We start from the raw sequence: 15,224 nt of genomic DNA, 5'->3' as shown, positions 1-15,224 counted from the left end.
GGGAAGTAGTTCTCTGGCTGGCTGAGCCTGAGTCACATGGTCATTCTTATGTCTAGAAGGAATGAATCTTGTAATTACTAGTACTGCAAGAATCACATGATAATGCTGATAGAGGAAAGTTCTCACCAGACTATGATTTCCATTAAACATGATGGAGGCAAAGGGGACAACACCTGTAATGGTGACAGGTGAAGAAAGAATGTGGTACTTCCCAGCCAGCACATTTGTGTGTGAGAGTGAGAATGTTGGTTGGCAATGAGGGAGCTGAAAGCAGCAGTAAAAGCCAAGGCTAAAGAGGGGCTGAGGGTGTGATAAGGAAGCCAAGGGTCCATGCTAGACCAAGGAACCAAGATCTGTTTTGAAGCACATAGCATTAGATTAAGTGCATGATGCGATCACATCTATTTGTAGAATGACCACCATAGCCATAATTTAGAGGCTGGATTAGAGGAAGCCAACTGGAGACAAGAATGCTGGTTCAGAAACAATTTCAGTGATGCAGGTGAAAAAAATCAATAAGAATTTTTAATGTCATCACACAAGGTGGAATTTTACTTATTCTTTGTTGTTTGGGAGATTACTGGGCAGGAGAATTTTCTAGTTGTTGTTTTTTTTTCACCAAGATATATTTTACAAATGCCTTGGCTGCTCCTTCCCTTCTGTCCTTCATATTCTTAATGAATGTTTATGAGGCACTTAGACAAACCAAAGGTTAAACCAGAGGGATGAATTTGTAATAACAAAATATCAGGCATCCTGGCAGGTTGGTGGGAGAGATATTTTTGGATAAGAAAGATAACTACCTCCTGGTTCCATAACCATTCCATAGTAATTAAATGTAAAAGACTGCTGCTTTTCACATCTTTTTCCATTTCATCCTCACAGCACTTAATGGCTATGCTCTGCTACATGAGCACCAGGGGCCTGGCTATCAGAGCCTGAACATCAGTTTCTGCCCAGGGTTCAACCCCAGTCACAGGCTTGCAGGGCCAGGCTGAATACCAGCAATAATAGTACCAACAACAGCAAGAATAGCAATTTTGAACAGTCCAGTCACTGTCTTAATTGTTCTATGCATACTATCTCAATTGATTCTAACCATAGTCCCAAAAGGGACTATTGCTATTGTCATCTAGCAGCTGAGAAAACTGAGGCTCAAAGAAATGGAACAAATTGTTCAGTCATGTGCTAGAAAGTGGTGGTTTTGAACCCAGGTGATGCGATTCCTGCTGCACAGCTCTCTCCACTCTGCTGTGCTGCTCTGTTAACACCCCACAGCCTAAGCCAAGAATGTGAAACTCTGGGTGGAAACTCACAAATGTGGGTTGCATGTGGCATCTCCACGTGTTCCATGGAGGTAGCAGATGGATACGATAGTGAAATCCCCCTGGGGAACGTTTTGTTCTCCATGAATCTCCATGCAAGGTCAGGATTTCAATCACCGTCACTCTCCTGGGAAATGTCTTACAAGAAACAGCAAAGAAAAGCCAGACAAGAAATATACAGCATATTAGAGCAGCAGAATATAGGATAATAGCACACATTTTCTCTCTGCATCTTCAAACAGGTGCTTGTGCTTTGAGAAGAGGCTCTGAAAATGTCCTTGAACAGAGTCCTGAAAAAAGCCCAGCTGTGGTGTCATCACTGGGAATGCAGTTCTCCGGTGTCTATCCCTGGCTGTCCTCCTCCTGGGCGTAGGAAGGCTGCACACCCGTGCCCTTTTGAGGTCGGGTATGGCCACATGGCTTGTGTGGGTCAGTGTAATGTGGGTGGAGGTGACGTGTTTCACTTCTGGGTGGAAGCCACACTCCCTGCCTTTGCTGCAGTGCCCGGCTCGGGTCTCAGAGCAGCAGACCCCCAGCCATCCTGTGGTAGGCCAACAGTGAGAGTTATGTTCTCCTTAAGCCATCCATTTTGGGATTGTCAGTTACTAGATCACAATCTGGCATGTCACAACTGATACATCAAATCTCTGGTCAACCAAATGATCGCTGGGCCCTGTGAAGGGAATCACCCTGGGTCTGTAATGGCAGTTGACCTCGGGGACAGATCATCCTTTGGAGGCCACTGCAGTTGGATTTGAAGTGGAGCTGTTGCTTCCCTCAAAGTCACACTAGCCAAAGTAGATTAGAAATGGAAAATTAAAATGAAAATTATAACAGCACTTGATAGATGCATGGAGATTTAATTTTTCAAAGACTTTCTATATCTATTATAATTTTAACCCAGAGGAACAACATAAACAATATGTGACAGATTCTGTTTTCCAATATCTACCACCCCGTTTGCTCTCCTGCAATATGAACTTGCCATTCCTCCATCAAGAGATGACGATTTCTCAACCCTCGATCCTAGTCTGGGCTTTGACTGCTTTGACCAATAGAATAAATTCAGCAGATTGTGCTGTGCCAGCTCTGGGAGTAGTTCTTAATTGACTGGAAGGTCTGCTTCCTGCTAATCATGTTTAGGCTCCAGGATGAGATACCACATGGGATGTTGTGGAGGAGAGAGAGAAAGCAAGAAGTATGATCGTGCCAGAAATGTGAGTGAAGAGGCAGGTGGAACTGGATCCTCCAGCCCCAGAGGCCCCATGTGATGCTATGTAGGCTAAGGTGAACTGCCCAGCTAGATCTTTCCCCAAATTCTCGGCGCATGTAATTATGAGCACAATAGGTGGTTGTTTTAGCCTCTGTGTTTTGAGGTGGTATGCAGCACCAGATAACCAAAATATAAATTTAACAGTAATACCTAGGAGGTTGGTAAAGCATGGCCTGTATTAAGGCTCAGGAAACTGATGCTCAATGACACTGAATACTTTGCTTGGGATGCTAGTGCTCGTTGGTAGAACAGAAGGACTGGAATACATGTGTTCTGATTCTCAACCTAGCGCAGGGATTTCCCACAGCAATAGACCTTCTGGCACATAGGGTGTTTGGGGCATATCTTGCAAAGGATCTATACCAGAGGAAAATGAAGACCAGAAAGCCTAAGGGACTTGCTTAAGGTCACATGAGGAGTCTAGGCCAGTGACCAGACAAACATCTCCATTTTCGGACTCCAGGGTCCAGTTCTCTGACCTACTGGGTTCCAATACCTCTATTGTTTGAAAGAAGAGCCAAATTGCTTGAAAAAATATGTGCCTTTGCTTCTTGGCACTACCTTATAAAAGCAAATGATAATTCTCAGGGGGATGTTAAAGAAAAAGCTATAAGGATATCTTATTGCCACAGGCTGAACATTTGAAGGGAAATTTGCTGAGGAGTGAGCTGTATTGTTAGGGCCCAGGGGACAAAGGAGAGGAGGAGGCTGCAGTCTGTCTCCTCAGCAGGAGCCCCGCCCAACAGACACCGCTGTTTCAGAAATCATAATACAAATATCTCGACATGCCGACTGTGTGTACTATAACACATAGAATATATAACAACATACAGCATAGTAACAATTATATGCAATATATAGTATTGTACCCATCCAATTGAATGGTTTAATGTCATTGATTTCCAATATGTTCTGTCAGCTCTCTCTCTTCCCCCGTAATACTGCCTCTAGAAGATTTCATAGCTTTCTGGTCACTTCTCAGTTACGAGAACCTTGATTTCATGTTTTAAAAGGTCTAGTCAAATCTAGATAAAAACTCAAATCCCACCTTTCTCCCCTCTCCTCCTTTCAGTTCAGAATGACCCAAGCTTAGGGACCTACCATGGGACAGGAGGGCATGGTGACTTTCTCACCCTTCCTTGCTGTCCATCCACATCTGCTGCTAGCTCCTGCTCCCTCTAATTTTGCCCCTAAGGTCCGCCCACGGCCTCTTGCTGATGGGTTTCCCCACCTGGAAGACACTACTTTTGAGCAAGATTCCATGAGGCTGGCTCAAACCCATTAACTTCTGTGTCCACTTGACACATGGGAATCTCACCCATCTTTGCCCTGTTAAATGGTGACAGTGCAGCCTGCCCAACTCTGCCCCATCCCTCCTTGTCATAACATGATGGGCAACTTTCTCCAGGCTCTGCCCTCATAATTTTCCTGGCATGATTCTCTAGGACCACTGTGTCATAAACTCGATCAAGGTGTGATCATAAACTGTGATCAAGGTGTCTGAAGAAGTCTCACCACTGTGTTGATTAGCTATTGGTGCAGTGATGCTATAGAACAAGTCTCCCTGAACTCAGTGACATGTAACAACAGGTCCTCATTTTCACAACCAGGGGCTGCAGTGCAACTGATACAAGTTTGCCTTGCTTGGGCAGCCCAGCTTCAAAAGATGGTTCCAGGCAGTCTTAGCTCCTTGATGCTGGTTGGGCTCAGGTTTGTTCCATGTGTGTTTCATCTGGGCCATAACTAAAGGTGAAGCAGCTACCCTGGGAAAGCTGCACCCAGGAGATGACAGAAATGCAAGAGAACAAACCAAATCCTGAATGCATGCTGCAACCTTCTGCTTACCCCATGTTTGCTAATGTCTCATTGGACAGAGCAAGGCTCATGACTGAGAGCAGACCTAGGGGCAAGGAAGTAGGTATACACTGTTCACCATGGGGCTAAAAAAGTCACACGACCAATTCCAACATCAGTGGGGTAGGAAGGAACATACCCACAGAGAGTGTTGATTGGAGGGAATATTTGCCCAATAGAAATCAGTTTACTGCAGACACTGAGAGGGGGTTCAGTTTCTGCAATTCGGACTCTAGCTGGAGAGCAAGCTGCCAGCCCTCCCTCTTGCAGCACCCCGACCTCTCTGAGCTCCTCTTCCTGCCTCAAGGGGAGCCTCACTTCCTCTCCAGTGCAGAGGAATTCTCTGATCCTGCTTTATGCTCTCGGAGCTCTGAATGACTCATCTTTCCGTTTGCAACTGGGATCAGGGAGTGGTTACTGGACTGGTTTTCCGCCTTGTAGCAGGTCCTGCATGGATGTGTCTAGGAATTCTCTTTAAAATGGACATATATGTATCACCTCTTCTCTCTTAGTTTTGGAGCTCCATTCAACCAAAGGAGAAGTCTAATTATCTAGCGTCCACAGGATTATGTTGTAATTCCTCTCAACAGGATCTGCTTTCCCCGCCACCTGCCACCCTGACACAATCAGTGGGCACTTTCTCACACCAACACATAAACACTCCTCTCGTTCCTGGTAGTGACCACATAGTATCTCAGAGTATGGAGACATTATTATTTAAATAACCAAGCTCCTGAGTGGTAGACCTTTAGATTGTTTTTTGTTATTTTTGAACAACTTTGCAATAAGCATCTCTGATATGCATCTTTGTACATTTATTTATTTTCTTATATATCCCTACATATATTCCTAAAAGTGGCATTGCTGGATTAGCAATGAGCTATAAAAACTGACTTTTATTTTTTAAGGGAGAAATTTGAACCTAACATAATATTTTCATATGACATAGCTTTACAACCACTATTGCAGAAGGCATTGTTACTCTTTTTTTGTTTTGTAGACTGACAATTCTGAGGTGAAAATAGAAAGTACTAATGGCAAATCTGATAAAAGTTGAGAAAACATAGGCAAGAAACACACCCCAGTTTCTCACTTTCCTTTCTCTAATTTTGTTGTGCACATGCTGGCCGACAGTGACAGTGGGAGGATGTCTCAAAGCTAAACGAGGGGCCAACCACTGGATTTTCTGGGGTCCAGATTCTCTGCAGCAGCAGCAGCATTTGCAGTCTTCCTTCTGAGCCTACTAACATGCCAAATGCAAGGGTGACAAGGATAACCATTCGAATGATAAACGGACACTTAATGGGATGGGCAGGCTACCGACTGTGACTGCCCCCGGGGCCCCTGAATCCCTCCTGCACACTGTAGAGCCCACGGCCCTATAGTTAATGGTAATGAGAGGTAATATCCCAGCATCCAGAACCCATTCTTCTATCTTTTTTATTTGTGTAATGCTATTTTAATGTCATAACTTTAAAACATTCCAACTTACTTCTTTTCTGATTATCAAAGAAATATACTCTTTTGAAAGTAGAGAGAAAAGATAGCCCTGCCTGGCATAGCTCAGTGGATGGAGCAGGGGCTGCAAACCAGGCATCGCAGGTTCGATTCCCAGTCAGGGTACATGCCTGGGTTGCAGGCCATGGCCCCCAGCAACTGCACATTGATGTTTCTCTCCCTCTCCCTCTCCCTCTCTCTCTGTCTCTCTCTTTCTCTTCCTCCATCCCTCCCTTCCCTCTCTAAAAATAAATAAGTAAAATTTAAAAAAAAAAGAAAAAGCAGAGAGAAAAGATAAAGATGCAGAAAAAGATTTACCCTGCAACCCCACTACCTGGAGGTGGACAGGACAACTGTTGGTATTTAGGCTCTGACACATAGGTGTGGCTGCTGAATCTGCAATAATGGAGTACCAGCCCCACCCCTCCTAATGGAATCTTCCTGAATTCAGGTGACGCAGGCCATGGCTTACAAGGGAAGAGATGGAGAGAGGGAGTGATAGATTTGCTCACCTTTATTTCAAGATAAGAGCCCTTGGAAGGTTAAGTAAGCACAGGGGATGGAAGAAGCACAGGAGTCAGAGGAGCAGGCGGTGATGGAAAGGCCTTTCTAAAAAGGTTTATTCATTCAACCCGCCTGCTATAACACATCTCTGCTTGTTACTATGGTTAAATTTCTTTATGTTTTTATTGGCTAAAATCTAGTAGGTTGAAGGCAGTTTACACCTATTTTGATTAAGTAGCATTTGGGGAGCCTATTGAAAGATAGGCTCCCCAAATTTAAACATGAAAACTATTTCATCTTTTCCTGTAACTTGGTTTCTGTGACTCCAGGGGAACAAGAGCAAAGAAAAAGTAACAAAGACAAACCAACCCACCCAACGCAAACCTTTCTGTTTGTGTGTGAGAGTCCAGGTACAAAGAACTGGCGCAGTAGCTGTGAGAGAGGCTGTGACCCAGGGACCCTGGAAATGGGATTTGTTTGCAGGAGCTGAAAAAAGGGGCCCTTGGAGGTGGCACCATTCTATTCTGTTTAAACTGTGCTCTGAAAGGTTCCCACTTTAATTATATAAGTTGCCGCAGGAGGCCCACTGCTCGGGCATCGCCTAGGCAACTCCCCCCGCCCCATGCTTACACTGGGCTGGGGGTCCGGAAAGGGCAGTGAGACCACAGCAGGGACTTCTGACCTTGTCAAGTTTGAGGCTCTCCCTAAATATCAAAATATTTCTGGTACCTCCGCAGGCTGGTGCTTGTGCTTTCAGTAACTTCTTGAATTTGTGTTTGTTGCCACAGCAGTTGTCCGTGTTTGGAAAACTCGAGCTCGTGCGTGGGGAGGCTGCACGCGGCACTTGGTGTGCACGCCAGATCGGGGAGCTCTTTGGTTGCTCTGTGGCCCAACACGGGACCCCTCTGGGCCAGCAGATCTCTGGGAGCCCTTCAGGGTGATGTGGTGACTGCTATCCTGAGACTGGCCTGAGAAAATGTACAAAGAGGCCACCTCACTCCCATCTCAGGGCACGGCCAAGGAGCTCAGACACAAGCAAGTCCTCGGGAATGCAGGGCCCCTGAACTTGGAACACCTGGACTCCTGCAAGGGGGCGGGGCCCGGAGGTGGGATTAGGGACTTCTGGACTCCACTGAAATCCTGTGCAATGTCTTTTGTGTATGTGCTTTTTGGCCGGGTCTGTCACTTTTTCAGATCCTTAAGAGGGTCAGGAACTTGGGAAAAGTTCAAAGCTGCTTTTCCTTAAAAGAGGCTGTTCACATCCAGACTTGGTGGAATGAAAGGGTGGCAGTTGGGTGGATCATTCTTGTACTTGCAGCAGCAAACCTCAATTAGCGAGTGTCTGCCACCAGCCAGGCACTAGGTGTCAGTTGGGGGTCTATTCTGCTGTTGTCTTCATGACTGTCCTTCCCAGTGGGGGTTTCTGTCCCTTTTACGGAGTCAGGTCCTGAGTCCCAGGGTGTAAATGCCTTGACAGGGTCCTATAGAGACGGAGTGGCAGGGACAGGGCACAGACCCTGGGCCTCTGGGTCTGTGTGCCTCCAGACTGGTGCTGTCTCTGGGGCTTCACCCTGGGGAGGTGACCACCACTCAAACAAGGTGTCCTCCAGGGAATCCCCACAAATGTGTCAGGGACTGCTCCCTCCCATCCTGGCCATTTCTGGAGAGGTAGGAGGGGACAACTGGTTTTCATAGTTGGGGACAACCAATCAAAGACATCCAATCTTCTTAGGCAGGGCCTGAGCAGAGGCCCCTCCAACCCAACAGGTAGATTCTCACCTTGAGGCGCTGGGCTGGTCCTGAAGGAAGTTGACTCTCATATCGACTAACTGCAGCCATTCACTTTTGCCCATACTCGACCTGTAGCTTCTTTAAACTGTGAAACATGCACTAGTTCAGGACCCTGCCTGTCTGACACCTGGACACCAGTGGCTCTTCTGTTACTGTTCTTTGTGGGACGACGAGCACCCAAAGTCCCTACTGACATGAGGGAACAATGCAGGGGAAGCGTCTGCCTGGACCTTGTTGCAGGATCTTGGTGGGCCCAGGAGAAGTTTTGTGTCCCTCTTCCAACATGTGTGTGCCCTGTGCCGCCCGGCAGGCTCCATTCACTACCTGCCCCCCCACCCCACGTCCCTGGGCATTGCCTCTGAGAGCCTTCCTGGACTCCTGGAGCACCCTGGGCCCCCTGCTCCCGCCACGAGCTGCCCTGCCCTGCACACTGTGGCCCTTTCCACACAGCTCCACTCCTGAGGGGGGACCAGTGTCTCCCACATCTCATTGTCCCTACATCAGCACAGTGCCTGGCACTTAGTCCTTAGTGAAGTGCTGCTGAGGAAGGCACAGTTTTCCAGCCAAGGAAGAGGCCCGATCTGGATCTGGCCCGATACAGTGTGAAGGAAAAGCATATTGCAGGCAGCACCTCCTGCCCCCCATCCTTTAACTTAAGCCACAAAGGAGGATTTGTGAGGGCAAGGGCGAATCCTGATCCAGACCCTGGGACATTGCCCCGCCCCCTTGACCTCTCACCTCAGCTTTTCCCACCTTCAGCGTCCTGCTCACACTAAGTTCCTGTGAGTCGGGGCACCGTGGGCAGGCAGGGCAGGCCCCTCACCCATGACGACCTCCGAGGGCACAGGCTGTGTGCTCTCCCAACCTCTCTGTGCCTCTAACAAGTTGTGTGACTTAGGCAAGTTACTCAACCTCTCTGTGCCTCAGTTTCCTCATCAACAAAATGGAGAGAATGACAGTGCCTATCTCACTGGGGTTTTGGGAGAATTAAATGAGCTAATACATGTAAAATTTTGGCATAGTGCCTGGAATAGGGTTATGTGTTAGCTATTACTATTATAATTACTATTAGTATTCATTTCCATGCTCAGTTAGGATTCTATACATGCTCCTCATTAGGATAAAGTCAAAACTTGTTTTTCATTGACCCCTACAATCTGGCCACAGATCACCACCAGGCTTGTCACTCATTGAAGAGGACACACACGCATTCACTGCTGTGAGTTTCTCCTTTACTCTCACACTGCAGCCACACTTCAGTCCTGACACCTCTGGTCCCCAAGCGGGGGCGGGGGGGGGGGTTCTACCTCAAGCAATTCTCCACAGCACCCACTGGGTGTTCCATAATTCACTTCAGTTCTGATGCGATCAACATGGAATTAGTATCAGATCCCACAAGTTAAGAGTGCACTTCCAGGAGACTGCCCCCATTTCAGTCCCCAATCACCAGTCACAGGTTATCACCTCAACTTACAGAGGTTGTCACCTCTATAAATCAGGGCTCCTAAAACTCTTCCCTCTGTGTGATCATTTGTTAGGTTAGCTCGCAGCACCCAGGGAGAACATGTTTACCAGTTTAGTACCCTTTGTAATATCTTTTAATAAACTGGTAAACAACATATTACAAAGGATACAAATGAACAGCCCAATGGAGAGATGCACAGGGCGATTTCTGGGCAGGTCCCAAGTGTGAGAACTTCTGTCCCTGTGGAGTTGGGGTCCATCACTCCCCCAGTACATGCATCTGTTTGCCAGCCTGGAAGCATCTTGCCCCCAGCCAGGACTGTCAGGGTTTTTATGGAGGCTTCGTCATGTAGGCATGATAGGTCATAACTCCATTCCCAGCTCCTCTCCCCTTTCTGGAGAATGTGGGGTGTGGCTGAAGATTCCACACTTCTAATCATCTTTTGGTCTTTCTGGGGACCAGCCCCCAAGCAGGAGCCCACCCGGAAGTGCGTCACCAAGACAGGACACAAGCTGCTTCTGGCTGCACTCATCACTTAGGAATTTACAAGGGTTTTAGGGGCTCTGCGCTGGGAACTGGGGGTGGAGACCTGTGTGTGTGTGCACCTCACACTCCTGCGTCTGACCCACGGGTCCAGGCTCTGCGCCCTCATGTGTGCTGTTCCCCACCTAGTAGGCCTACTTTTTGCTTCTCTGCTCCTTTAGTTCTCTTCTATCTTCATGACCCCAGGGATGTTGTTCCACACCTCCCGTAAAATCTGGCGTAGAGGTTGAACTTGGTGTCCTCTCATTGTTTCACATGTGGGAGCCCGTGGCAGGCAGAACCTGCTCTGTTTGCTCCATGTACCCAGGACAGGCTGGTGCAGCACTTGGTCAGCTTTTATTGAGTGAATTTGTTGTCTGCTTTGGTGGTCTGAAAGAAACTTCCCATGCCTGGCCTTATTAAATGAAAGATTTCCTTTATTTTGATTCTGTTGGAAGGAGAAAATCAAAGAAATAAACCCTGAAACAGCTACATTTTTAGATGTGGTGCATTATTTCTGAGCTAAATGATATTTTTTTCCTGAAGGAAAATTTAGAAATTGCAGCACCTAGTGGAATTAGCGGAATGGAAACGAAGTCATGCGCAGATTCCCAGGGTCTGAGGAACTCCGTTTTGGACCCTTCTTTTCTAACTTCTACAATTTGTTCTAAAAATTTCAAGCTTCTGGGCCCAGTTCAGCTTTGCAGTAACATGTGTCCCTTGGGCTTCTCCCCAGATTGCATTTTTTTTTCTTAGATTCAGTCAATCATTTGCCTTGGACTACATTAGCTTTTCTGTGAACTTCTATACCACCTGATTCCTCTGGTTGTTCGCTGGCAAAGAAACCCTTTGATTTCAAACCAAAATGGCCTCACAGATCATTTGGAAACTGGGGTGACAGAGAAATGACAGAGACAATACCCCCTATTATCGCGTCAAGCCTAGCCCCCCCCCCTCGCACCCCACCTCCCTGTCTCCTGGGACAGGTATTTAAGAATTCTCCAGAACCACGCTCCTTAGATCTCCTCCTCCTCCAGGCCTCAGGGCGGGTCCCTATGGGCTCGGGAACTGTTTGCCGACCTCCGAACAATGATGCAATTTAAAGGCAGGGAGCCACGCTGTGTGCCCTTGCGCTCCTGTGTGTGTCCAAGGGTGTGTGTGTGTTTGTGCCTGTGTGTGCAAGTGCGTGCTGTGTGCGCTGAGCCAAGTGTGGGGGCTGGCGGGGTGCGGTGACGGCTTTGACAGGCAGACGCGGTGGGGGTGGGGCAGAAACAGGAATGCTTGTGTGTAGGAGCTCCCGGACCGCTGGTGCTCACTGTCTCTTTGTTCCCTGCTGCTGCCCCCGATTTGTTTGGAGCGGGCAGCTGCTGAAGTGATGAGAGTTTAACTCTGGGCATTTCCCTACAGAACCTGCTTCTCACTCCCCGTGTCTCTCCCTTCCTATGTTTTGAGAGCTATGAGGCCCAACTCAAACCGATAAACAGTTTTTCAATCCCTGTTGTACCCAGTTCTCCACTCACTCCTGCCTCCCCATGGCAGCCTTTCCTCTGGCCGCCACCTTGTTCAGTTCCTGCCCATTCTTCAGAAGCGAACTCCGGTCTTCCTCCAGCCGGGAGTCATCTCTCAATTCCAGCCACCATCGCGTGGGTCCCAAATGCTTTTAGAAAATAGAAACGTCTTGCTTGCCATCCCCCTCACCCCACTCACTTCCCACCCCCCACTGCATAATCTGATCAGTGGGTCTGAGATGGGACCTGGGCATCTGCATTTTTAAAAAGGTCTATAGAGGTGATTTTAATACGCACCTGGGGTTCGGACGAGTAGCTCCAGAGGCAAAGCGACCTATTCAAACGCCTAATTGCTTCCCAGCTGGCCTTGTGATTGCCTTGTGCTCAGGGAGCCACCTAAAGGCAGAACTAGCTTCCTGTCTCTCTAGAGTAGCCTGCAGAGCCTGGCTGAGTTTGAGGCACTTGATGTCATTAGTGCTCTAGAAGATCACCTAATCACACCCACTCACGACTCCTGAGTTTGTGTGCCCCACCCAGACCTATCCTTTCCGTTCTAGAGTCCATAGCTGTGCTCATTAGTAAGCTGTTGTCTCAGCTCTAAACCCGCCTTTCTAGACTCAGTCTGTGATGCGGGGCTGTGGCTCTGCCCATGGCAGTTTTCCCTGGCCAGCTGGCTCTGTGAGGCTCTGCTACTAACGGACAATTCCCGGGCAGCTGAGCAGTTGCTCATTTCCCAGCTTTCCCCCAAGCTCCTAGAACTGGCCTCCTGGAACTCCCTCAGATCCACTGGGCCAGCCTGGCCATGACCCGCTCAGAGATCTGGGTCCCCACTCAGAAGGGCTCCTCCTCTGCGCCTCTGGCTGTGCTGGCCCCTCAGCTCCCCTTCACTCCCCCAGTCCTGGGGGTGAGGCGGCTCCCCAAAGTTGCCACCTCTGTGCTACCCCAGTGTCCCTTTTCTGTCCTCAATCCTCCAATATCTGTTTAACCAATCCCCATAATCAATCCTCCCTGTTAAGAGGACTGGGTGGTTTCTGTTTCCCTGACAGAATCAGACTGATACAATACCCAGCTGCCTCTGTTTGATTCTACTCACTAGTCCCTCAAGCATTTTCATGTTTTTAAACAGCATTTTCTACTTTGAAACATGCTTTCACTTAGATTACTCACTTGAATATGACAATGATCCTCAGAGGCAGCGCTAGGCACATTATTCTCATTTTCTTAAAGATCATCTGTAAAACAGCTAATCGAACCACATCATTGTAGAGATGAAGACGCGGACACCCAGAGTGAGAGAGAGACTTGCTCAAGGCCACCCAGCAAGTTAGTGTTAGTGAAGGGCTGGTGTTAAAACCAGATCCTGGCTTCCCTCAGGAAGGGTGCTGGGAGGGGGAGCTCCATGTGGTTCATAACTCCAGGGGCCAAGTGATGTTCAGGGGTTTCTGTGCCATCAGGAAATCTAATCCTGGGCCGGGGCGTAGGGCAAGTGGGTGAAAGGGCTCAAAAGGTACAGTTTTAGACTTCCAGTTCTAAGATAAGTAAGTCCTGAGACTCAATGCACAACATGGGACTACAGTTAATAGTACTATCCTGCATATTTGAAAGTTGCTAATAGAGGAGATCTGAAAAGTCCTTATCCTAAAATAGTGTGACTAGGTATGATGGCGGATGTTAACTAACCTTACTGTGGCGATCCTTTCACAATGTATACACATATCAAATCATGTCACACCTGTAAAATGAATACAATGTTATGTGTTGTAGCTCAACTAGAAAGAAATTCCATGTTGCATCTGGTGGTATGGCTCAGCTACTGGTTAAGCTGGCTCCCAGAGAATCCAGCTGAATGGAAGTTTACGTGTTCTCTAGAGGCAACACCAGGGTGCTGTGGCTAGTCTGGTTCTCACCCTCCTCGTTGGCTCTGTGAGTAGGTGTGATCCTGGTAATGCAATATTCATACAGTTCTATTTTTTTTAGTTTAATTTCATTTTAGTTTATCAGTAGTAAAATCCCTGCTGGCATGTCATTTAATTTGCTCCCTGTGCTAATGATGATTCTGAAGCTTTTTACAGAAATGATTATATGGTAATACCAAAGCTGATGGTGGATTCAAGCCATCATTTACAGTAATAGGATCATAACGAAGCTCCCAGGGTAGTCCTTCTTCTAATACTATGGGGGGGCGGGGCAGGAATCTGCTTGGCTTCATTCCATATTATTAGAAGATCCTAATTAGGGACCTCCCTCGAGGAGACGGCCTTTTCTGGCTCTGACGCTGAGCCTCTGGGCAAAATAAAAGGTTGCAAAGCAGTGGTCCTGCGGGTGAAGGTAGGTGGGCCGGCTCCACCTACAAGTGGGACAGCTCATGGACAGGATGAAACCAGAGGAGGTGGAGACCAGGGACTGCTTATGCCTTTCCACATTCACTCCCGCGTCTGTGCAAACTGACCCATGGCAGAGAAGGAGGTGTTCAGAGGAGGGACATGGTATGTGCCTGCCTTCCAGCATAGGTGCTTTTCTCCCAGGTGCTGAGGTGCTATATGAGCCTCACGGAGCCAGGCACTGGGACAGAGTAGATGAGACACCACCTTTGCCCTAGAGACTGGGGACAGAGAGCTCCTGAGTGTCCAGGGATGGAGAAGATGTCTCTGTGGGGGAGGAGAGGCCTGTGTTTAGTGAGAACCCAGAGGTGGAGGGACATGTCATCCCCACCTGGAGAATCAGAAAAGCTTCCTGGAAGAAGTAGCTGAGCTGAGTCAGAAAAGGGGTGGGTTTAGGAGAGGGCCACTCCAGGCAGATGGAGCCACGTCAGGCAGGAAATGCTGGGGGCCTCCTATTGTCTGAAGGGTCAGGGCAAGCTCAGGGAGCCTGTGGCTGATGCATGATCCTCCCACTCCTTCGGTGACTTGCTTCAAAAGCCACAGGGGAGCCTCGGACTAGGCATTCTACTGCTCCTTCTTTGCTCTGGGGACCAGAAGGGTAGAGTGGGAGGAAAGGAAGCATTATCAGCCCTTATGGCTCAGAGGCAGACCTCAGATCATGGGGTTAAACTTATGGGAAGGCAAGTTCAGGCCCAATAATTCAGAAAACCCTTCTAACGATGTAGCATGCTTAATATTGAAAAGGACTGCAAGGTGAGGTAATGAGCTCCCTACCAATCAGTGACTTGTCCAAACACCAAAAACTGGTTAGACTAACGCTTCGAATGCACAGCCCTGACTGTGAAAAGCGCCCCCTTCACCGCCTTGCAACCTGGTGGTGCCACGTACTCAATTCTGAGCCCATGGGTAGAGCTGAACCAATGGAGACTTGGACACTTGCTGACTATTTTGTATCTTAGTTTCATAGTAATGAGCAGACAGCAAGCCATGACATCGGGCATTTCCTTTTATTAGCTCTTAGAAGACTCCTGCTGAAACAGCTCAGAGGTCCTAGGAACATCGTCTGCAACCTCATCGAAGAATGTGATGAGAAAATACATATAC

Source organism: Phyllostomus hastatus, unplaced genomic scaffold (genome assembly GCF_019186645.2).
Source record: "Phyllostomus hastatus isolate PE091 unplaced genomic scaffold, TTU_PhHast_1.1 phas_scaffold_129, whole genome shotgun sequence".
NCBI lineage: Eukaryota > Metazoa > Chordata > Mammalia > Chiroptera > Phyllostomidae > Phyllostomus > Phyllostomus hastatus.
This window is presented reverse-complemented; position numbering follows the sequence as displayed.